Raw genomic sequence first — 26,837 nt, forward strand, 5'->3', positions numbered from 1 at the left:
TAATAACTGAAACGCTTTCTCTTGTTCATCATTCCATTCAAATTTCTTCCCTTTATGCGTTAATGCAGTCAAGGGTTTTGCTATTCTGGAAAAGTCTTGGATGAACCTTCTGTAGTAACCAGCTAGTCCTAAAAACTGGCGTATGTGTTTCGGAGTTTTCGGAGTTTCCCACTTTTCAACAGTTTCTATCTTTGCCGGATCCACCTTAATACCTTCTTTGTTCACTATGTGACCGAGGAATTGAACTTCTTCCAACCAAAATGCACACTTTGAAAACTTAGCGTACAATTCTTCCTTCCTCAATACTTCTAACACCTTTCTCAAATGTTCACCGTGTTCTTGGTCATTCTTTGAGTAAATAAGTATGTCATCAATGAAAACAATGACAAACTTGTCAAGGTATGGTCCACACACTCGGTTCATAAGGTCCATGAACACAGCTGGTGCATTAGTTAAACCAAATGGCATGACCATAAACTCGTAATGACCGTAACGTGTTCTGAAAGCAGTCTTTGGAATATCATCTTCTTTCACCCGCATTTGATGATACCCGGAACGTAAGTCAATCTTTGAATAAACAGACGAGCCTTGTAGTTGATCAAATAAGTCGTCGATTCTCGGTAGTGGGTAGCGGTTCTTGATGGTAAGTTTGTTCAACTCTCGGTAGTCGATACACAACCTGAATGTACCATCTTTCTTCTTGACAAACAAAACAGGAGCTCCCCACGGTGATGTGCTTGGTCGAATGAAACCACGCTCTAAAAGTTCTTGTAATTGGCTTTGCAGTTCTTTCATCTCGCTGGGTGCGAGTCTGTAAGGAGCACGAGCTATTGGTGCAGCTCCTGGTACAAGATCTATTTGAAATTCAACGGATCGATGTGGGGGTAATCCCGGTAATTCTTTCGGAAATACATCGGGAAATTCTTTTGCAATGGAAACATCATTGATGCTCTTTTCTTCAGTTTGTACTTTCTCGACGTGTGCTAGAACAGCATAGCAACCTTTTCTTATTAGTTTTTGTGCCTTCAAATTACTAATAAGATGTAGCTTCGTGTTGCCCTTTTCTCCGTACACCATTAAGGGTTTTCCTTTTTCTCGTATAATGCGAATTGCATTTTTGTAACAAACGATCTCCGCTTTCACTTCTTTCAACCAGTCCATACCGATTATCACATCAAAACTCCCTAACTCTACTGGTATCAAATCAATCTTAAATGTTTCGCTAACCAGTTTAATTTCTCGTTTCCGACATATATTATCTGCTGAAATTAATTTACCATTTGCTAATTCGAGTAAAAATTTACTATCCAAAGGCGTCAATGGACAACTTAATTTAGCACAAAAATCTCTACTCATATAGCTTCTATCCGCACCCGAATCAAATAAAACGTAAGCAGATTTATTGTCAATAAGAAACGTACCCGTAACAAGCTCCGGGTCTTCCTGTGCCTCTACCGCATTAATATTGAAAACTCTTCCACGGCCTTGTCCATTCGTGTTCTCCTGGTTCGGGCAATTTCTAATAATGTGGCCTGGTTTTCCACATTTATAACAAACTACATTGGCATAACTTGCTCCGACACTACTTGCTCCGCCATTACTCGTTCCGACACCATTTGTTCCTTTCGTTCTATTAACCCCTGGTCCGTAGACCTCACACTTTGCCGCGCTATGACCATTTCTTTTACACTTGTTGCAAAATTTGGTGCAGAACCCCGAGTGATTCTTTTCACACCTTTGGCATAGCTGCTTCTGATTGTTGTTGTTGTTGCGGTTATTATTGTTGTTGGGATGATTGTTGTAGTTGCTGTTGTTGTTGTTGTTGTTGTTGTTGTTGTTGTTGTTGTTGTTGGGCCGTTTGTTGTAGTTGCGATTGATGTTGCGATTGTTGGGATAATTGTTGCGATTATTGTTGTAATTGCTGTTGTTGTTGTATTGGTGATTCTTATCACCGTTTTCCTCCCACTTTCTTTTGACTTGCTTCACATTGGCCTCTTCAGCAGTCTGTTCTTTAATTCTTTCTTCAATCTGGTTCACTAGTTTGTGAGCCATTCTACATGCCTGTTGTATGGAGGCGGGCTCGTGTGAACTTATATCTTCTTGGATTCTTTCCGGTAATCCTTTCACAAACGCGTCGATCTTCTCTTCCTCATCTTCGAATGCTCCCGGACACAATAGGCACAATTCTGTGAATCGTCTTTCGTACGTGGTAATATCAAATCCTTGGGTTCGTAACCCTCTAAGTTCTGTCTTGAGCTTATTGACCTCGGTTCTGGGACAGTACTTCTCGTTCATCAAGTGCTTGAATGCTGACCACGGTAGTGCGTACGCATCATCTTGTCCCACTTGCTCTAGATAGGTATTCCACCATGTTAACGCAGAACCTGTGAAGGTATGCGTAGCGTACTTCACTTTGTCCTCTTCAGTACACTTACTTATGGCAAACACCGATTCAACCTTCTCGGTCCACCGTTTCAATCCGATCGGTCCTTCGGTTCCATCAAATTTCAAAGGTTTGCAGGCAGTGAATTCTTTGTAGGTGCATCCTACACGATTTCCTGTACTGCTAGATCCAAGGTTATTGTTGGTATGTAGCGCAGCCTGTACTGCGGCTATGTTTGAAGCTAGAAAAGTACGGAATTCCTCTTCATTCATATTCACGGTTTGTCGAGTAGCCGGTGCCATTTCCTTCAAAATAGTTAAATGGAACAAGTTAATCATACAGAATATTAAGAGTAGTTAATAGTATTTCGTAGCATAATATGAACTCATTTATAAAAGCTTTTTCTTCATATTAGCGTTTTATAAGTTTAAATTCGGGTAGTACCTACCCGTTAAGTTCATACTTAGTAGCTAATATACAATTCAACTACTACAATTCTATATGAAAAACTGATTGTAATAATATTTCGCTTTCAAACTTTTATACAATATTTTACAAACTTACAATACCGCTTATTTTACATAAAGCATGAAATATAGCACACAATAACTTTGATACAAGATAGTTGTGAAGACAATTCTAGCTAGTACACAAGTCGTTCGGCAAAGGCAATAAAGACACGTAATTCATACGTCCAGAAACAAGTCATGCATTCTGGTTTTACTAGGACTACTTCCCATCCTTGGTCTTGTGCAACATAACCGTTATGGCCGTTGATAAGACAGCGTGTTGTAACGTCATCAAAGGTACGAGGGTTACGTAATGTCCAACAGTCCCGTAATAATCTAAAAACCTCATTTCTTACCCCAATTACCGACTCCGTCACTTGTGGAAACGTTTTGTTTAATAGTTGTAGCCCGATGTTCTTGTTCTCACTTTGGTGAGAAGCGAACATTACTAATCCGTAAGCATAACATGCTTCTTTATGTTGCATGTTAGCCGATTTTTCTAAATCACGAAGTCCAATATTCGGATATATTGAGTCAAAATAATTTCTTAACCCGTTGCGTAAAATAGCATTTGGGTTCCCCGCAATATATGCGTCAAAGTAAACACATCGTAACTTATGGGTTTCCCAATGTGATATCCCCCATCTTTTAAACGAAAGTCTCTTATAAACCAAGACATTCTTGGAACGTTCTTCGAATGTCTTACAAACTGATCTCGCCTTAAATAGTTGTGCCGAAGAATTCTGGCCGACTCTAGACAAGATTTCATCAATCATGTCTCCGGGTAGGTCTCTTAAAATATTGGGTTGTCTATCCATTTTGTGTTTTTAAACTGTAAAATAGACAAGAGTTAGTTTCATAAAAAAATACTTATTAATACAAGCAATTTTTACATATATCATAAAGCATAAGAACACTATATTACATATATTACACCACACGAATACAACTATCTTATTCCGACTCGCTCGTTTCTTCTTCTTCGGTTTTGGTTCGTTTTGCCAAGTTTCTAGGGATATATGATGTTCCCCTAATACGAGCCGTCGTTGTCCACATTGGTTTAGAAAAACCTGGTGGTTTAGAGGTTCCCGGGTCATTGTTACAACTTAAGGACTTCGGGGGTTGACGATACATATAAAGTTCATCGGGTTTGGAATTAGATTTCTCTGTTTTTATGCCCTTTCCCTTATTATTTTCTTTTGCCTTTTTAAATTCAGTTGGGGTAATTTCTATAACATCATCGGAATTCTCGTCGGAATCCGATTCATCGGAGAATTGGTAATCCTCCCAATATTTTGCTTCCTTGGCGGAAACACCATTGACCATAATTAACTTTGGTCGGTTGGTTGAGGATTTTCTTTTACTTAACCGTTTTATTATTTCCCCCACCGGTTCTATTTCTTCATCCGGTTCCGATTCTTCTTCCGGTTCCGATTCTTCTTCCGGTTCCGACTCTTCTTCCGGTTCCTCTTCGGGAACTTGTGAATCAGTCCACAAATCATTCCAATTTACATTTGACTCTTCATTATTATTAGGTGAGTCAATGGGACTTGTTCTAGAGGTAGACATCTATCACATAATATCAAACACGTTAAGAGATTAATATATCACATAATATTCATATGTTAAAAATATATAGTTTCCAACAAAAATGTTAAGCAATCATTTTTAAAGAAAACACGGTCGAAGTCCAGACTCACTAATGCATCCTAACAAACTCGATAAGACACACTAATGCAAATTTTCTGGTTCTCTAAGACCAACGCTCGGATACCAACTGAAATGTCCCGTTCTTATTGATTAAAAACGTTCCATATTAATTGATTTCGTTGCGAGGTTTTGACCTCTATATGAGACGTTTTTCAAAGACTGCATTCATTTTTAAAACAAACCATAACCTTTATTTCATAAATAAAGGTTTAAAAAGCTTTACGTAGATTATCAAATAATGATAATCTAAAATATCCTGTTTACACACGACCATTACATAATGGTTTACAATACAAATATGTTACATCGAAATCAGTTTCTTGAATGCAGTTTTTACACAATATCATACAAACATGGACTCCAAATCTTGTCCTTATTTTAGTATGCAACAGCGAAAGCTCTTAATATTCACCTGAGAATAAACATACTTTAAACGTCAACAAAAATGTTGGTGAGTTATAGGTTTAACCTATATATATCAAATCGTAACAATAGACCACAAGATTTCATATTTCAATACACATCCCATACATAGAGATAAAAATCATTCATATGGTGAACACCTGGTAACCGACAATAACAAGATGCATATATAAGAATATCCCCATCATTCCGGGACACCCTTCGGATATGATATAAATTTCGAAGTACTAAAGCATCCGGTACTTTGGATGGGGTTTGTTAGGCCCAATAGATCTATCTTTAGGATTCGCGTCAATTAGGGTGTCTGTTCCCTAATTCTTAGATTACCAGACTTAATAAAAAGGGGCATATTCGATTTCGATAATTCAACCATAGAATGTAGTTTCACGTACTTGTGTCTATTTTGTAAATCATTTATAAAACCTGCATGTATTCTCATCCCAAAAATATTAGATTTTAAAAGTGGGACTATAACTCACTTTCACAGATTTTTACTTCGTCGGGAAGTAAGACTTGGCCACTGTTGATTCACGAACCTATAACAATATATACATATATATTAAAGTATGTTCAAAATATATTTACAACACTTTTAATATATTTTGATGTTTTAAGTTTATTAAGTCAGCTGTCCTCGTTAATAACCTACAACTAGTTGTCCACAGTTAGATGTACAGAAATAAATCGATAAATATTATCTTGAATCAATCCACGACCCAGTGTATACGTATCTCAGTATTGATCACAACTCAAACTATATATATTTTGGAATCAACCTCAACCCTGTATAGCTAACTCCAACATTCACATATAGAGTGTCTATGGTTGTTCCGAAATATATATAGATGTGTCGACATGATAGGTCGAAACATTGTATACGTGTCTATGGTATCTCAAGATTACATAATATACAATACAAGTTGATTAAGTTATGGTTGGAATAGATTTGTTACCAATTTTCACGTAGCTAAAATGAGAAAAATTATCCAATCTTGTTTTACCCATAACTTCTTCATTTTAAATCCGTTTTGAGTGAATCAAATTGATATGATTTCATATTGAACTCTATTTTATGAATCTAAACAGAAAAAGTATAGGTTTATAGTCGGAAAAATAAGTTACAAGTCGTTTTTGTAAAGGTAGTCATTTCAGTCGAAAGAACGACGTCTAGATGACCATTTTAGAAAACATACTTCCACTTTGAGTTTAACCATAATTTTTGGATATAGTTTCATGTTCATAATAAAAATCATTTTCTCAGAATAACAACTTTTAAATCAAAGTTTATCATAGTTTTTAATTAACTAACCCAAAACAGCCCGCGGTGTTACTACGACGGCGTAAATCCAGTTTTACGGTGTTTTTCGTGTTTCCAGGTTTTAAATCATTAAGTTAGCATATCATATAGATATAGAACATGTGTTTAGTTGATTTTAAAAGTCAAGTTAGAAGGATTAACTTTTGTTTGCGAACAAGTTTAGAATTAACTAAACTATGTTCTAGTGATTACAAGTTTAAACCTTCGAATAAGATAGCTTTATATGTATGAATCGAATGATGTTATGAACATCATTACTACCTTAATTTCCTTGGATAAACCTACTGGAAAAGAGAAAAATGGATCTAGCTTCAATGGATCCTTGGATGGCTCGAAGTTCTTGAAGCAGAATCATGACACGAAAACAAGTTCAAGTAAGATCATCACTTGAAATAAGATTGTTATAGTTATAGAAATTGAACCAAAGTTTGAATATGATTATTACCTTGTATTAGAATGATAACCTACTGTAATAAACAAAGATTTCTTGAGGTTGGATGATCACCTTACAAGATTGGAAGTGAGCTAGCAAACTTGAAAGTATTCTTGATTTTATGAAACTAGAACTTTTGGAATTTATGAAGAACACTTAGAACTTGAAGATAGAACTTGAGAGAGATCAATTAGATGAAGAAAATTGAAGAATGAAAGTGTTTGTAGGTGTTTTTGGTCGTTGGTGTATGGATTAGATATAAAGGATATGTAATTTTGTTTTCATGTAAATAAGTCATGAATGATTACTCATATTTTTGTAATTTTATGAGATATTTCATGCTAGTTGCCAAATGATGGTTCCCACATGTGTTAGGTGACTCACATGGGCTGCTAAGAGCTGATCATTGGAGTGTATATACCAATAGTACATACATCTAAAAGCTGTGTATTGTACGAGTACGAATACGGGTGCATACGAGTAGAATTGTTGATGAAACTGAACGAGGATGTAATTGTAAGCATTTTTGTTAAGTAGAAGTATTTTGATAAGTGTATTGAAGTCTTTCAAAAGTGTATAAATACATATTAAAACACTACATGTATATACATTTTAACTGAGTCGTTAAGTCATCATTAGTCGTTACATGTAAGTGTTGTTTTGAAACCTTTAGGTTAACGATCTTGTTAAATGTTGTTAACCCAATGTTTATAATATCAAATGAGATTTTAAATTATTATATTATCATGATATTATCATGTATGAATATCTCTTAATATGATATATATACATTAAATGTCTTTACAACGATAATCGTTACATATATGTCTCGTTTAAAAATCATTAAGTTAGTAGTCTTGTTTTTACATATGTAGTTCATTGTTAATATACTTTATGATATGTTTTCTTATCATAGTATCATGTTAACTATATATATATATATCCATATATATGTCATCATATAGTTTTTACAAGTTTTAACGTTCGTGAATCACCGATCAACTTGGGTGGTCAATTGTCTATATGAAACATATTTCAATTAATCAAGTCTTAACAAGTTTGATTGCTTAACATGTTGGAAACATTTAATCATGTAAATATCAATCTCAATTAATATATATAAACATGGAAAAGTTTGGGTCACTACACTCGGCCCCCTTAACACTAAAGTTCAAGTTCCGCCACTGCCTCCGATGAAGGTCATGAACAAAATCTTAAGTGAGTGGTTAATGTGGTACAATTTTTTAAGAAAATGAATTCAAATCTTAAAGGCTTTATTCGTGCCATGTAATTTATATGTGAAGCCATGTCAAGCAAGTGGGTATGTTATACTGGGTTTATGTTTGATTTACAAATTGGGATACTTACTTTCAAGAAACAAAAAAAGCAAACGGATACGTTTATTAATTTTATGTTTGATTACGAACTCAAGTGTATGTTTGTATTAATTTTGGGTATTTGTCTGAAGAAAGAAATAATAATAGGGTTCAAAGAGTTAGATAAAACAGATAACAGGTTTATATACAGCTAGTACATGTCAATAATCTATGTGGAACAAATGTATGACTAATGGCACGTTGACACTTAACAAAGAAGTTATCGATACCGCTCTTTCTTATTAACTTTTGATAATATTACTAGTTTATAACCCGCGATTTCGCGAGGCAAAAATATGATTTAATGCCAAATTGAGTAGATTAAACGGGTAAAAGGGTAAAACATATAATGTTTTCCCTGTCCGGGCTACTCGGGAGGGCGAGTAATGTGACCCCATACTCTGATGTACGCAGCAAGATTACTCCATGGCACTTTCGAATCCATCACTGGCCACCACAAAATATTCATCCTGGACGAGATTCGAACTTGAGTTCTCTTGCAAGGAACTCATGATCGCACCCACTCGGCTATCTAGTGACGGTTAAATTGAGTAGATTGCTATAACAAATGTGGATGTCTTAAAGTACATATGATGTTCAAATTGAATGATATCATGTACCCGTTAACGGTTTAAATTTCTGCCCATGTTAGTACACCGTGAATACCAAAGACCCTGGATCTGTAAAAATGTACAATCCGAGTAACCAACAATAACACAGCAACAAAACCCGAGAAATTTATACAAAGGCTTTAAAATTTATTTAATTATAATAATGTGTAATTAAATAATATACGTGAGTTAATGGGTATACTCGTTGGTTGTTAAACGAGTATTACGGATTCATGAGCTGAATTTTATCAATGATCAACCAATAAATACTTGTATCTGATCCGTACTCACTTATAAAGTTTGGAACTAAATTAAATGCATAACCAAAATTATTATCACGATCGGAATCGATCATATGAATTCTATTAATAAAATAAAGTAAAGTTTAACAGAATCATTAAATCATGTTGCAAAACCGTTTGATTAAAGATAAAGCTTAAAAAGCATAAAAAATTGTATGTATATTTAAAATCATTATCATTATCATCATCAAACCTGTGAACCCTAGACATGCACATGATTAAAATAAATGTGATGACATTAGTGTTGTGTTCACGAGTTTTTTTTAAGTGGAAAGGAGTGAGAAGGAATGAGAATGAGAATAATGATGGAAATGAATGTAATATAATATATGTTACATGTATTTTCGAGTTAGAAGGGATGTAATGAGATGACCCGTTCCAATCCATAAGGACGAATACAATAACATATGATTACATCGCGAGGTATTTGACCTCTATATGATACATTTTACAAACTTTGCATTCGTTTTAAAAGAAAAGCTTTCATTTACATCGAAAGTTGACAGGCATGCATACCATTTCATAATATCCAAACTATAAATGACCTAATCTGTCATCTACTTAAATATAATCTTTAATGAACTTCAACGACTCGAATGCAACGTCTTTTGAAATATGTCATGAATGACTCCAAGTAATATCTTTAAAATCAGCTAATGCACAGCGGAAGATCTCTTTCAAACCTGAGAATAAACATGCTTTCAAGTGTCAACCAAAAGGTTGGTGAGTTCATTAGTTTATCATAATCATTTATTTTCATCATTTTTATAGACCACAAGAATTTCAATTCCAGTTCTCTTAAATATACGTCCCATGCATAGAGACAAAAATAATCATTCATATGGTGAACACCTGGTAACCGACATTAACTAGATACATATAAGAATATCCCCTATCATTCCGGGATCCTCCTTCGGACATGATATAAATTTTGAAGTACTAAAGCATCCGGTACTTTGGATGGGGTTTGTTAGGCCCGATAGATCTATCTTTAGGATTCGCGTCAATTAGGGTGTCTGTTCCCTAATTCTTAGATTACCAGACTTAATAAAAAGGGGCATATTCGATTTCGATAATTCAACCATAGAATGTAGTTTCACGTACTTGTGTCTATTTCGTAAAACATTTATAAAAGTTGCGCATGTATTCTCAGCCCAAAAATGTAAAGGGTAAAAAGGTAAATGAAACTCACACATATAAATATTGTAAAACAGTTCATAAAGCATTTTGCATGTATTCTCAGCCCAAAAACGTAAAGAGTAAAAAGGGCAAATGAAACTCACCATACTGTATTTTGTAGTAAAAATACATATAACATCATTGAACAAGTGTAGGGTTGGCCTCGGATTCACGAACCTATAGTAATTATATATATTTATGTATTTGTCAATATTTGTCTAATAAATTAGGCCAAGTCATAGTGTACCACAATCTAATGCTCGAGACTAATGTGCAAAAGTCAAAGGTTAAAGTAAAAACGAGGTCGCATGCAAAAATACAATAACTTATACAAAAATAATTTTTCGGTCAAACATGACTAAACGGCCACTTCAGCGATTTTTAGAAAAATTATCGGAACTCCGATTGATAAACGGCCAAAGATAAAAGTTACACATTACCAAAAAGATTAAGCATTAATTTTTACAGAAGTAAACTAAACCTAGACAACTCGTAGTTGCCAACGCGGTTTCGGCGTTTCAAAGTTAATTTTTCAGCTTTAATAAATTTACAAAAGTGACCGAGTAGCCTACTTTGGAGATTTTTAGAAAATTCCTCGAAACTCGGATTGACAAACGGTCAAAGCCTTCAAATTCTCGTTACCACAAAGATATAACATGATTTTTGGCAAAAGTAAACACACATCAGGTCGACCATGACAACTGATACAAAACTGACATTTTTAACAAAAAAAGTTTCAGCTCTTTTTAGAATTTTAAAATGTGACCCAACAGTCAACTTTGACGATTTTTAGAAAAATCGTCGAGACTCGAATTGACAATTGGCTAGAGTGGTTTGTTAGACCTTACAGCAAAGAATTCAGTGGTATTTTTGTTTTAATCTGAAACAACGCAGATAAGCGAGAATTTCAGTTTCCGTATCGACGTTTCATCAAAATTTACAAAACTTCTTTTATCCATAACTTGACAACCGTTCAACGAAACGAGACGTGCTTTATATGAAAATTCATCTACTCGACGAGTAGAATCCAAATAACCACTTTTTATTACCCAGAAAATTAGTTCACTAATTATTATCAGCAATTTTAATTACGAAATTAATTGTTTAATTCATAACTTTCTAACCGTTCATCGAATCCATTCGATATCTAAATGAAAAGTTCTTAATTTTTCGCTAGCTTTCCAATGACATGCATATCTTATACCTTATTTCATCCCTAGTATAACAACCTTTAAGATTCAACATAACCTATCTAAGGCAATATCAAATGTACAAATATGCATAATCCTAATTTCTCGAGCACTAGTCAGGGATACACTATTAGTATGTAAAAATTAAATTATGAGTACTCACATATCAATATTGAGATTCAATATTGCAGGAAGGTACGTAGACGCAACGGAGATGATAAACACTAAATTGACCTCATGAGCATATCCATGAACCATACCCATCACCTCCATAGCTATAACCCATAATTTCCTTAGCCCTATCCTACTCGAATCCAGTTTTGAAATTACTCGTTCATGACATCGTCGTAGTATTTTATGTAATACTACTAATAATATCGCTTCTTAGTACTACTAATACTAAAAATAATAAAATTAATAATCTTAATAATAATAATAATATAAACATACATATCCTACACAGAGATAGATAGAATATGAATGAAAATGGAACCCATGCGTTTTATAAGACCTTTCCCCCAATCATACCTCAATAATTTCATGGGACCGCATGAAGGGAGGTTTACAGCTCATATACACTTGTAGATTTTACCGACACTGGTTCCTTTACACATATTATATAATAATAATATAATTATAATAGTATAATAAATAAAAAATAAAAATAAAAAACGTGTAATGTAGTGTGAAAAGTGTTACTACCTAATGATCCGTGAAAAGAAAACAATTACATACCTTTTTAGTTTAATAATATTATATATAAATATATATTTAATTTATATGATTAATTATATATTATATTATATTCACGTTCATGGTAAAAATATAATTTTTACAAAAATGACACGGTCGTGGTCTCACGACTCATGTACCACTTTCGGTTTTTCGGGCGCACTTTCGTACATTTAGAAAACTAGCCTTTTACATTACGTGACGTGTACCTTTTACAAAAATTAGACTTACTCAACAATAAATTACCTTTATAAAAATATAACTTATAAAATTGAGCGTTGTGGTCATTTCCTTCTATAAATTAAAGTCTCGTTGTTTGTCAAAATATTTTATTTTAAATTAAACATATTGTGACACGTACCTTTATTAATAACTAGACTTAAATTAAATAAAAACTAACCCACTCAGAGTGTAACTTAATCTTTTGAGTGTTTTGGTCATTTACTTTTATAAATCGTAGTCTCGTTATTTATCAAAGCAAATTTATTAATATTAGTGTAAATCAAAATGTTTCAATGATTAATTAAGATATCAAAATATATACCTAATATGTAGGTTTGTTATATTTATTTAATAATACAATAATTAGATTTTTCCAAAACTAATAATAGTTTAAAAGTTTATTTTAAATTCGTTTAGAAAACCTTATAACACGTAACGTTTACACTTTAAAACTTATGTCGATATAATTCATTTATGCGCCAACGTTTTCCTTAAACTTTCTAAATAAAAAATTTTAATATCGATCGAATCAAATAACCAGGTTCTATTATATCGAAAAACGTTTTCGTACGTTTGAAAATAATTCAAACTAATATTATAGAATTCATTTCTCCACTAGCTTTTGTCTAACTCCCAATAAGTGATACTTTGTTCTTACTTGTAAATCACTTTACCATTTATTCCGAATACCGTTAAAAAAGTAAGGGTTTCCTAATTCAAAGTGGACCTCATAACAGAGACTCATAATCAAAGTTCAATGTATCCGATAATTCAATCATTTGATATTATCTTTTAATCTCGTCGATAAACTTACATCGAACAAATACGTTCATGTAAAGTATTATTCATTCAATACCTTGATAGCATTTCCAAATTCATAAAAAAAATAGATTTCATATCTTATATTCATAATAACTAATCCGTTCAATGTTTCATTAATATAACTCAATTTAAAATCAGACATATGTATATGTATATGTATATATTTATTTACACATAATTGTTCGTGAATCATTTGGCATGGTCAAAGGATATTTGATTACAGAAATATAGTTTCAAAACTTTCGAGACTCAACATTACAGATTTTGCTTATCGTGTCGGATATATATAAAGATTAAAGTTTAAATTTGATCGGAAATTTCCGGGTCATCACATTACCTACCCGTTAAAAGAAATTTCGTCCCGAAATTTGATCGAGGTCGTCATGGCTAACTAATAAAATGTTCTCATGACGAATATGAATCGATAATAGAGTTTTATCATAATTGAGTGATATAGATAAAACGATTTGTTTTTGTGAAGAGCACGAATGAAGCTATCACCTAAGAGTGAAAATGAATAAATGCAGGTTTGACCTAACAGGTGGCGTAGTCAAGATTGATTTCCGAAATTTAAGGAATTTAGAAGAAGATCTCCATAATAAGATTTGATTCGTCGGTAATTAAGGAGATTAGGATCCTCTTTGGTTATACGCGATAATCTGCTTTGATTGCTCTGTCTATAAATCCACCCCCTTCGTTTCCTTACAACTCACACCTTCTATTATTTCTTCCTCAATTCATACTTTAAAGTATTCATTAATATGCTCCATCCCATCCTGATCCTTGATATCCTCTTAACTTTCATATCTGTCATTCTTCTTTTTAATCTTCCACCGGAAGAATCTATTTACTTCTACTATACTCTTGGGTTTATAGTTTTTCTAGTCCTCCCGTGTCTTTATATTGTTATTTGCATTGACATCTACGGTTTATAATTTACGGGTGATTGTTGGGTTTTATACCTTCCCTTATACTTCGATGTCCCTGCTTCTGTCTTTTATAATCATTGTCATCCATAGTTAATGCTCCCTTCTATTTGTTGCGATCTATACTCCAATTTCTGTTTCGGAGCTTTGTCCTTTCGTTTCTTCTTCTTGCGATTAAATAGCTCTTGTAATGGTCCAGAATTCGTAGGTATGGATTTCAGAATGAACACAGTAATTGTTCTAAGAAGGATAGGGTAATGGTAAATCCTGATTTGTTAAATTACCAGAATACCCTAAAAAAAAGACCGAATCATCAAGAAATATTTTCTTGATATATTTAGAGATTTGATAGAATGTAAGAGTCGTGTAAATGGTACATGATGACGGTATGTCCTGTGAATCATCACATCCATTAGAAACTTAGCATGAATTACCGTAATATAATGACGTTGATCAAGTGTCATTATATTATACTAACTCATGTATCAGTTCCCAACACTACTTCAAAAACATTCATATTCGAATTTTTTTTTCAGAATTTAGAAACTAACACTGTTTCTTTTATGTTGCAGATATTACGGAGAGATAGATGATACTTGATAAGAATAGTTGTGAAAATATCTCCAAAGATATGGAGAATATGTATAATGGAAGATACGAAGATATCTTATAACATTTAAGATATGATGATGAAGAAGAATATCTGTCTGTGAAGGTTTAGAATAAGAAGTAAGGTGTTTGCTAACGAGTTCAGCAGGCACTGATTTATTTAGATCCTTTGAAGGCAGATTCAGTCTCTATGATTTGTCCACGGCTTCCCTCATACTTTGCTCAATCCGTTTTTCAGTACCAAATCCTTTCTTTTTCTGAGCTTTACCAACTCACTATCTTTTATCATCAAAATTTTGACCGTTTAAACCTTCTACCATTTTTATGTTTCCTCTGCATTTAATGCTATAATATCTGAATCTCTGGTTATCAATCCGAGGTGGGTTCAGAAGAATCGTGTTTCAGATGATTAAACGCTGGTGGTAATATGGTGGAATATGAAAGGTTCCCCAGTAATAATGACGAAAGAGCAACGTATCTATCGGGGTTATAATAAGACTAGTCCGACTGAGAAATCGAAATTGACTTGCTGGAGCTGTGACAAAATTGGCTACTTTGAAAAGAAATCGAAGTGTTGTTTTTGCTAATAAATGCTAAAGAATTCGACGAGGGTACGTGTTAAACTACGACTTTGGTTTCGAGAGCTTTTCAGGTACAAGACTTCGGATAATGTGTGGTTGGATCATCATCTCGATTGTTCAATATTTGAAGTGTCTTCCAGGATTTTGAAGGGTTTTAAATGCAGATTGTCATAGTCAATATCCAAATGATAAAATTGTCCTGATTCCCGAATGAATTTCATCTATTTCTGAGTGTTACGAATAAAAGTGATGTTCTGTCACAGTTTTGAATTCAAAGTATGACTTTGATAGATGTAGGAATTCTAAGAGTGATGTCTTCTGTTAAATCTTGACTTGGATTTTTTTGATTTGTCAAAATTAGAATATGTAATCAAATTTGGATGAGAATAGTTATTTTGATTTTTACGAAAGAATGTATATTGTTGAGAGAGTAGTGAATACAGTTGGTGATTGCTGAATCAGATTCAAAGAATGTAACATATTAATTGTGAATTTAGACATCTCTCGGGTATTACCTACCCGTTAAAAAAAATTCACAAATAATGTTTTGAATAAGAATTTTCATTACAGTCCTTATGAAAATATATGTGAATATATTTTCTTCAGATGTAATACAGATTCAATGAGTTTAAATCATACTAAGCTCATTTGATTTTCAGATTGAATTAGAAATGAATTTTTTTTTTTTTTTTTTTCTAACACATTAGAGATTTCATAATCTTTGCGGAGTATTTCACTAATGTAGTCAATACTTCAATATTTATTCTTATTGATATTCTTCAGTGAAGGATGTTGACGCTTGAAGAATTCTTGCGAACTTCGCAAAGTACGATTGATGTTTTCTAGAAAGTTTCGAGTGCATCGAAGATGAAAGTGTAAAATCAAACATGTTATTGAATGATACACTTGACTTATTATGAGACGGAATTCATTGAATTGAAGCAGAGATTGTGGTTAACAATGATGAAATTGTTAACGAATAATGTACATCATAGCATATTAGTAATATGAATTAACCGGATAGTTAAGTTCCATACATAATAGCTTAGTACAGAAAGATTTATTATGGTTAAATTTTTTTTTTTTTTATATATATATATATATATAGGATATACATATAAATTCTTTGGAGGAACTGAGTTAATACTTCATAACTCGTTGATATAATATACTCGTTATTAATTCGTAATGATTTCCACAGTGATTCTTGAACTGGCGAAGCTTGTGAGGTTGGAGGTGTTGACGATTCTCACTATGTTGACAGCATTTGACTGTGTTGGTGAGGCTATTGGTACTGCTGATGTTGTTGGTAAAACAAGTCTAGCTTGTACCTTACGCACTAGTCTTGTTAGGGTTTCGGTTCTTCTCTCTATCATCTCTGTCCACTCATCTAGTTTTTGGTTAAGGCTGAGATAGATAATCTCTAAAATTTTAGAGATTACATAATCACCACAGAATGTTTCTCCGATGAAGTTATGAATCAATACTTCATCATTTGTTGTTGTTGGTACTCCTTGGTATCTTTGGTGCGTGTGACGTTGATATCATATATATAGATTGGGATATTGAGGTGTGTGATGCATATGTGATTGTTGGTGGTGGTAATGATCCTGTTGTTGATGGTGGTGTTGTTGATGCCGGTGATGCTGCTGGTGCTTAGGGTATTGAGGCTTGCGATGTTGATGTTACTGGCGGTACTGATTATGCTGCTGGTGCTGCTGATGGTGTTTGTAATCCTTGCACCATAAGCTCCAAAGCCGTCACACGAGCACGAAGTTCGTTAACTTCTGCTAGTATACCGGGATGATTGTTGGTTGGGACGAGCGGATAAATAAAATCTAGAATTTGATGTAGTATATAATCGTGACGAGATACTCTGGAAATGAGAGAGAAAATGGTTTCACGAACAGGTTCGCCGGTAAGTGCTTCAGTTTCATCGCCAAGAGGGTAATGTGGTGGATGGAAAGGATCACCTTCTTCTTGTCTCCAATAATTGAGGAGGCTACGAACCCATCCCCATTTCATCCAGAATAGATGATGACTGATTGGTTGATCTAATCCGGTCACACTGTTTTCGGAGCTCGAATGGAAATCCATATCGACATAGCTATCGAAATCTGAGGAGTTCGAACTGGTTGAGGGATCCATCTTGTATGATTAGGGAAAGAATTTTGTTATGAAATAGATTATAGGAATTAGATTTGATATTCTTCAATACATAATTTACATATGTATATATATTATCAAAATCCCATAAATTACGGAAGAAACTTTGAAAGATGTCAGTCAAAGTTCACAGTAACAGATATGCCAGGATAAGATTTCGTCTATACACTATTATGCAATAAATGCAAGAAAACGCGTATAGACTAAAGAATGATAATCAGGTAATTTCCTAAGGATGGTAGGTAGATGATTTCCGACTAAATGATAAGCAAAACTTTTGACATGCAGACACGGTCGAAGTCCAGACTCACTAATGCATCTAAACAACTATCAGTTAGACACACTAATGCAAGACCTGGTTCGCTAAGACCACCGCTCTGATACCACATGAGATGACCCGTCCCAATCCATAAGGACGAATACAATAACATATGATTACATCGCGAGGTATTTGACCTCTATATGATACATTTTACAAACTTTGCATTCGTTTTAAAAGAAAAGCTTTCATTTACATCGAAAGTTGACAGGCATGCATACCATTTCATAATATCCAAACTATAAATGACCTAATCTGTCATCTACTTAAATATAATCTTTAATGAACTTCAACGACTCGAATGCAACGTCTTTTGAAATATGTCATGAATGACTCCAAGTAATATCTTTAAAATCAGCTAATGCACAGCGGAAGATCTCTTTCAAACCTGAGAATAAACATGCTTTCAAGTGTCAACCAAAAGGTTGGTGAGTTCATTAGTTTATCATAATCATTTATTTTCATCATTTTTATAGACCACAAGAATTTCAATTCCAGTTCTCTTAAATATACGTCCCATGCATAGAGACAAAAATAATCATTCATATGGTGAACACCTGGTAACCGACATTAACTAGATACATATAAGAATATCCCCTATCATTCCGGGATCCTCCTTCGGACATGATATAAATTTCGAAGTACTAAAGCATCCGGTACTTTGGATGGGGTTTGTTAGGCCCGATAGATCTATCTTTAGGATTCGCGTCAATTAGGGTGTCTGTTCCCTAATTCTTAGATTACCAGACTTAATAAAAAGGGGCATATTCGATTTCGATAATTCAACCATAGAATGTAGTTTCACGTACTTGTGTCTATTTCGTAAAACATTTATAAAAGTTGCGCATGTATTCTCAGCCCAAAAATGTAAAGGGTAAAAAGGTAAATGAAACTCACACATATAAATATTGTAAAACAGTTCATAAAGCATTTTGCATGTATTCTCAGCCCAAAAACGTAAAGAGTAAAAAGGGCAAATTAAACTCACCATACTGTATTTTGTAGTAAAAATACATATAACATCATTGAACAAGTGTAGGGTTGGCCTCGGATTCACGAACCTATAGTAATTATATATATTTATGTATTTGTCAATATTTGTCTAATAAATTAGGCCAAGTCATAGTGTACCACAATCTAATGCTCGAGACTAATGTGCAAAAGTCAAAGGTTAAAGTAAAAACGAGGTCGCATGCAAAAATACAATAACTTATACAAAAATGATTTTTCGGTCAAACATGACTAAACGGCCACTTCAGCGATTTTTAGAAAAATTATCGGAACTCCGATTGATAAACGGCCAAAGATAAAAGTTACACATTACCAAAAAGATTAAGCATTAATTTTTACAAAAGTAAACTAAACCTAGACAACTCGTAGTTGCCAACGCGGTTTCGGCGTTTCAAAGTTAATTTTTCAGCTTTAATAAATTTACAAAAGTGACCGAGTGGCCTACTTTGGAGATTTTTAGAAAATTCCTCGAAACTCGGATTGACAAACGGTCAAAGCCTTCAAATTCTCGTTACCACAAAGATATAACATGATTTTTGGCAAAAGTAAACACACATCAGGTCGACCATGACAACTGATACAAAACTGACATTTTTAACAAAAAAAAGTTTCAGCTCTTTTTAGAATTTTAAAATGTGACCCAACAGTCAACTTTGACGATTTTTAGAAAAATCGTCGAGACTCGAATTGACAATTGGCTAGAGTGGTTTGTTAGACCTTACAGCAAAGAATTCAGTGGTATTTTTGTTTTAATCTGAAACAACGCAGATAAGCGAGAATTTCAGTTTCGGTATCGACGTTTCATCAAAATTTACAAAACTTCTTTTATCCATAACTTGACAACCGTTCAACGAAACGAGACGTGCTTTATATGAAAATTCATCTACTCGACGAGTAGAATCCAAATAACCACTTTTTATTACCCAGAAAATTAGTTCACTAATTATTATCAGCAATTTTAATTACGAAATTAATTGTTTAATTCATAACTTTCTAACCGTTCATCGAATCCATTCGATATCTAAATGAAAAGTTCTTAATTTTTCGCTAGCTTTCCAATGACATGCATATCTTATACCTTATTTCATCCCTAGTATAACAACCTTTAAGATTCAACATAACCTATCTAAGGCAATATCAAATGTACAAATATGCATAATCCTAATTTCTCGAGCACTAGTCAGGGATACACTATTAGTATGTAAAAATTAAATTATGAGTACTCACATATCAATATTGAGATTCAATATTGCAGGAAGGTACGTAGACGCAACGGAGATGATAAACACTAAATTGACCTCATGAGCATATCCATGAACCATACCCATCACCTCCATAGCTATAACCCATAATTTCCTTAGCCCTATCCTACTCGAATCCAGTTTTGAAATTACTCGTTCATGACATCGTCGTAGTATTTTATGTAATACTACTAATAATATCGCTTCTTAGTACTACTAATACTAAAAATAATAAAATTAATAATCTTAATAATAATAATAATATAAACATACATATCCTACACAGAGATAGATAGAATATGAATGAAAATGGAACCCATGCGTTTTATAAGACCTTTCCCCCAATCATACCTCAATAATTTCATGGGACCGCATGAAGGGAGGTTTACAGCTCATATACACTTGTAGATTTTACCGACACTGGTTCCTTTACACATATTATATAATAATAATATAATTATAATAGTATAATAAATAAAAAATAAAAATAAAAAACGTGTAATGTAGTGTGAAAAGTGTTACTACCTAATGATCCGTGAAAAGAAAACAATTACATACCTTTTTAGTTTAATAATATTATATATAAATATATATTTAATTTATATGATTAATTATATATTATATTATATTCACGTTCATGGTAAAAATATAATTTTTACAAAAATGACACGGTCGTGGTCTCACGACTCATGTACCACTTTCGGTTTTTCGGGCGCACTTTCGTACATTTAGAAAACTAGCCTTTTACATTACGTGACGTGTACCTTTTACAAAAATTAGACTTACTCAACAATAAATTACCTTTATAAAAATATAACTTATAAAATTGAGCGTTGTGGTCATTTCCTTCTATAAATTAAAGTCTCGTTGTTTGTCAAAATATTTTATTTTAAATTAAACATATTGTGACACGTACCTTTATTAATAACTAGACTTAAATTAAATAAAAACTAACCCACTCAGAGTGTAACTTAATCTTTTGAGTGTTTTGGTCATTTACTTTTATAAATCGTAGTCTCGTTATTTATCAAAGCAAATTTATTAATATTAGTGTAAATCAAAATGTTTCAATGATTAATTAAGATATCAAAATATATACCTAATATGTAGGTTTGTTATATTTATTTAATAATACAATAATTAGATTTTTCCAAAACTAATAATAGTTTAAAAGTTTATTTTAAATTCGTTTAGAAAAGCTTATAACACGTAACGTTTACACTTTAAAACTTATGTCGATATAATTCATTTATGCGCCAACGTTTTCCTTAAACTTTCTAAATAAAAAATTTTAATATCGATCGAATCAAATAACCAGGTTCTATTATATCGAAAAACGTTTTCGTACGTTTGAAAATAATTCAAACTAATATTATAGAATTCATTTCTCCACTAGCTTTTGTCTAACTCCCAATAAGTGATACTTTGTTCTTACTTGTAAATCACTTTACCATTTATTCCGAATACCGTTAAAAAGTAAGGGTTTCCTAATTCAAAGTGGACCTCATAACAGAGACTCATAATCAAAGTTCAATGTATCCGATAATTCAATCATTTGATATTATCTTTTAATCTCGTCGATAAACTTACATCGAACAAATACGTTCATGTAAAGTATTATTCATTCAATACCTTGATAGCATTTCCAAATTCATAAAAAAATAGATTTCATATCTTATATTCATAATAACTAATCCGTTCAATGTTTCATTAATATAACTCAATTTAAAATCAGACATATGTATATGTATATGTATATATTTATTTACACATAATTGTTCGTGAATCATTTGGCATGGTCAAAGGATATTTGATTACAGAAATATAGTTTCAAAACTTTCGAGACTCAACATTACAGATTTTGCTTATCGTGTCGGATATATATAAAGATTAAAGTTTAAATTTGATCGGAAATTTTCGGGTCATCACATGTAACAGAAAAGAAAAGAAACTAATTACTAATTTATTATAATAATAATAATAATAATAATAATAATAATAATATAAAAATAATAATATATTATATATATCCAAGCCTTAGTATGGGGGACCCGTGATTAATTGCCAAGCAACCCGGGTTCAATTCTGATAAGGGGGAGGTTTTCTTCAGGATTTTCCCGTGATTAGTTGTCAAGCAACCCGAAATCCGCGATTAGTTACCAAGCAACTCGGATCAATCTTTGGAGTTTCTAACCTAACGTGTATGGGTCGCATATGAGATAATTCGATACGAAAATCTGCCGTTCAGAACAAAATAAATAAATATATATATATATATATATATATATATATATATATATATATATATATATATATATATATATATATATATATATATATATATATATATATATATATATATATATATATATATATATATATATATGTCATCGGGTAACGTATATAATTACAAAAGAATAAAAGTCAAAATGACACAAGGATAGTCAACGTAAATTTTGGTTCTTTGTACATACGTACATATATATCTATAGTTTCTATTAAAATCCTATAATGTTGATGTCATTATTAGGTTAATTCTTTTGTTAAAAAAAATCAAAAAATAAAACAAAAAAATCTAAGCATGGTGAGTGATGTCATTAATCTAAATAATTTTGAATTAAAATTATATCTTATTAATTAATTATTATTGTTAAATCTTATTAATAATTATTTTAAATAATTTGAATTATTTTAATTAATTATTTTAACTTGAGTACGAGAAGATATAGGCAGTGTTGTAAAAAACCCGATTACTCGCCGATTAATCCCTGATTAATCATCTTTAGGAGCAATCCGTTCCGATTTCCAAAAATTCGTTTAATTATATGGTCAACGTCAATTGATGGATCAAAATCGAATTTAGTAATCAAAGTCAGTTAAAGTAAAAAATGTTTAACATTTTAACATGAATTTAAATTATAATTTTATACTTTTAAAGCAAAATGAACAATTTTAGACAATTAAGTTAAAAATTATTTTTATATTTATGATTTTTTCTATAGTTACACATAGAATTTTTAAAATTTAATATTTAAATGTATACAGTACAATCCGATTAATCTCCGGATTGTCGATTAATCCTTCCAAAGTCTCTACCGATTAATCCCCGACTAGCGAATTACTAGCAAATTTTGCAACCTTGGATATAGGGAAACCAATTCTAAATTTATATTTTAATTTATATTTTTAAAATAAAATAGTAACCAATATTATCTCTTATGATTGATGGATGTGGATTGTTTAATATGCATTTTAGGTGTTTGATGAAATGTTCAGCTGACGAGTTTCTTATTCGGACTATGTGGTTCCGCGGGTTATTAAACTAAATGACTTTAGCATTTACGTTCATTTAATATCATAAACATATCATTAAACTGTTTCGTTTAAACAAACTCGTGGTTTCACGGGTCATTTCACTAGAAATAATATTTCGTAAATTTTTCGGATGGTTATATGGTTTGCAAATTTATAAAATTTGTTTTCCACTAAATTAAACACATTCTAAGGATAGGAGGGTTTGCTACCTTTTGATTGGTTTTGTTCACCAAAGCTCCCCATCTGAGCCACACAAAAAAAAAAAAAAAAAAAAAAAAAAAATCTCTCTTTTCTTTACTAAAAATAAAAATAAAAAATGAAACGACCGTCTCCTCACGTCTTCTCCCTCACCTCCTCCCTTACCTTTTCCCTTACCTTCTTGCTCTAATATCTTCTTTCTCCATTTACCTCCATCATAATATCTTCGTGAACAATTCTTCCATCGGAGAGAACTACACATACTAAGTCAAGCCGGAATTCAAGTCGGTAATTCATGTTGGGAACTCTATTGCCTCGAACACGGCATTCAGCCCGATGGCATGATGCCTAGGTTTAATTGTTATTCCTTTTTTTCAGTAATTATAATTATGTATGCGTTTATATGTGTTGTGGATTCAATTAATTTAGGTTTTTTTGAGTTTATATAGTTTTATTTTAACGCAATTGGAGTTTTTGTTGATGTTTATGCGAGATGACATTTCTGATTCTGATAAATTTATTTATCTATATGATATAATTTGTTTATTGTTTAGGATTGAATTTGTGTTTGGCGTGATGGATCTCAATTTTATTGCAAGGTGTTGGTTAGGGCATTATTTTAGGTTTTTGCTACTTGAAATGGAGAAGATTTTGATAAGAGGTGTTTGAAGTGATTTAAATTTTGGATCTGAAACTCTTAATGTGAATGGGCATTAACAAAAAAGAAGTAAAAGAAAGAAGTTGCTTGATCTTTCACACAAAGTTGAGTTTTTTCTTTGCTTATTTCTATAACGAAACATGTTTGATCAGAAGGTGTAGTATTTTTTGTCATTAATTCCAAGTTCTATCCATTGCCAATAACACTAATTCTCGCTTTTTTTAGATTATGAAGTTTTGGAGAGTCTAATTGATTATCATCTTATAAGTTGTGTGAGCATCAAACGATATTTATACATTGGTAAAGGATAAGTTATGATTTTATATTCACTTTGTTGACTGTTCAGGTTTTCAGATTATGAAGTTTTGTTTATATCATGATTGGTCAATTTGTGGATGATGTTTGCACACCACATGTTCGATCAAATGTCATATCCAACTGCAACCACCTATTTCAAATTCTCTTCGTGTAAGCCTTACTTGTGTTTATATCTTAGTAATTGGGCTAACATTTAACACTTGGCCGTAAATAAAAGCATTTAACATTTGTGTTTGTATCATGAGTTTTCTTTGTTTAGTTTTTTACCATCATATTTGTAGGTTCAATGCTGTCAGACCAATTTTAGCGGCCCGCCCTCCACCATGTCATGCTTGCCTCCCTCGAAGGGCGCTGTTGGCATTTATGCCGCCCTGGGCCGCCCTCCCACGCACACCTCCACTTCGCCATGCAACTTTTCTTCCCCTGGCATAATTGAGGACGAGAATTATGGAGACCTTTCAACTATAATTGTAATTTCCCTTATTGTATGAGTGCTGAAAGTGAAAGTAGAAGACAAAAATCAAAGACAAAAATTGAAGAGAAATATATATCTGGTTAATGAGGAACATGAGGAAGAAGATAGAGTTGGGATTTTGATTTTATTTATTTATCTATTATCTATATGTGGGCCTGCTTTTATTTGAAATTACATGTATACATATGTTAAAAACTGGACTTAATTAATTAATTAAATAAATAATACGGAATAACTATAAATAATACTAGTAAGAGTTATCTACAACAACAATACTCAATCCCGCACATGCGAGGTATGGGGTAGGTGAGATGTAGACAATCCTTCTTCTACCGTAGAGTAAGAGAGAAGTCGTTTCTTTAACCATGAGTCGAGGCCCATAGAAAGAGAAAGTCATCCCCCTCTCTACTCCGGGGCAGAGAGATTGCTTCCGTGGGGACCTCCGGCTAAAAAAAAAAATAAAAACTCCATAAAAATGGTTTAATCAAATTTCCATGGGTTTTAAAGGCTGCCTGGAAATCAATTTAGGCTCAAAGTGGCAGTCAAGACGCCACTATATCGACGCTTGTTGTTGCCTCAATAAATTGAGCCAAAAAAAAAAAAAAAAAAAACCTAGTAGACAGAAACTCGAAAGGCATGTCAGGTGGAGGTTGTTGCAAAAGCAAAGAGCCAACCACCCGTAACAAACCAAACACCACTCATGCACCTTTACGGTAGACATCCCCGAACCCACACAACTAAAGGAAACCAACCAGGCTCACGAGCAAAGGGGGTCGTCCTCAGCCATAATAGCCCCAAGATGCACCGAACGATGCGAAGCATCAAAATCATACATACATACATACATACATACATACATACATGCATGCATATTCGTACATACACACATACACAAACCTATATACATGCCTACATACATCCGTACACAAACAAACCTACGCACATACACACGTACATACATACAAACATACATACATACATGCATACCATGCACACTTACATAAGCATACATATTACATATATACATACATATTTACATACATCCATACATACATACATACATACGAACATACATACCTACGAAAAGCATAAACATACATGCAAAAACAAACAAACCTACAAACAAAAGCATACAGTCCATACATAGACCTATAAACCTATATCATACATACATACATGCCAAAACAAACAACATACATCAAACATACATAGATGCATAAAACAAACATCTTACATCATACATACATAGCTACATACAAAAGCATAAACATACATGCAAAAACCAACATACCTATAAACCTACATCATACCTACATAGGACACTAAGAAAGAAGATACAAAAGCATACGTCCATCTTTGTATACCACCAAACCAAAGCATACCTACAACATAAGCATAAAAACATACATTCCAAAAACCTACATACATATAAACATCCATAAACATACGTACATACGTACGAATAAACAAACATGCATGCATACATACACAAACATACAAAAACATACAGATATAATATTAATAAAAATAGTACATAAGGATAATAAAGAAGATAGCACTAGTAAAACAAATAATAGTATCAGTAACTAATAAATAAAAGAAAAAGTAATAGTATTAATATTGATCATACTAATACTAATAATAAGCAATAATAATAGTAATATGCTAAAAAAGGTAAGTAGTAATAGTAATAGTAGTAATAGTAAAAGATAATAATAATACAGAGTGCAATAATAGTGAAAGGTGAACAATTATACCTGAAATAATATTGCTAATACACAATACAAATAATAGTAGTGGTGGTGGTGGT

Source organism: Rutidosis leptorrhynchoides, chromosome 3, assembly GCF_046630445.1.
Source record: "Rutidosis leptorrhynchoides isolate AG116_Rl617_1_P2 chromosome 3, CSIRO_AGI_Rlap_v1, whole genome shotgun sequence".
Classification (NCBI taxonomy): domain Eukaryota; kingdom Viridiplantae; phylum Streptophyta; class Magnoliopsida; order Asterales; family Asteraceae; genus Rutidosis; species Rutidosis leptorrhynchoides.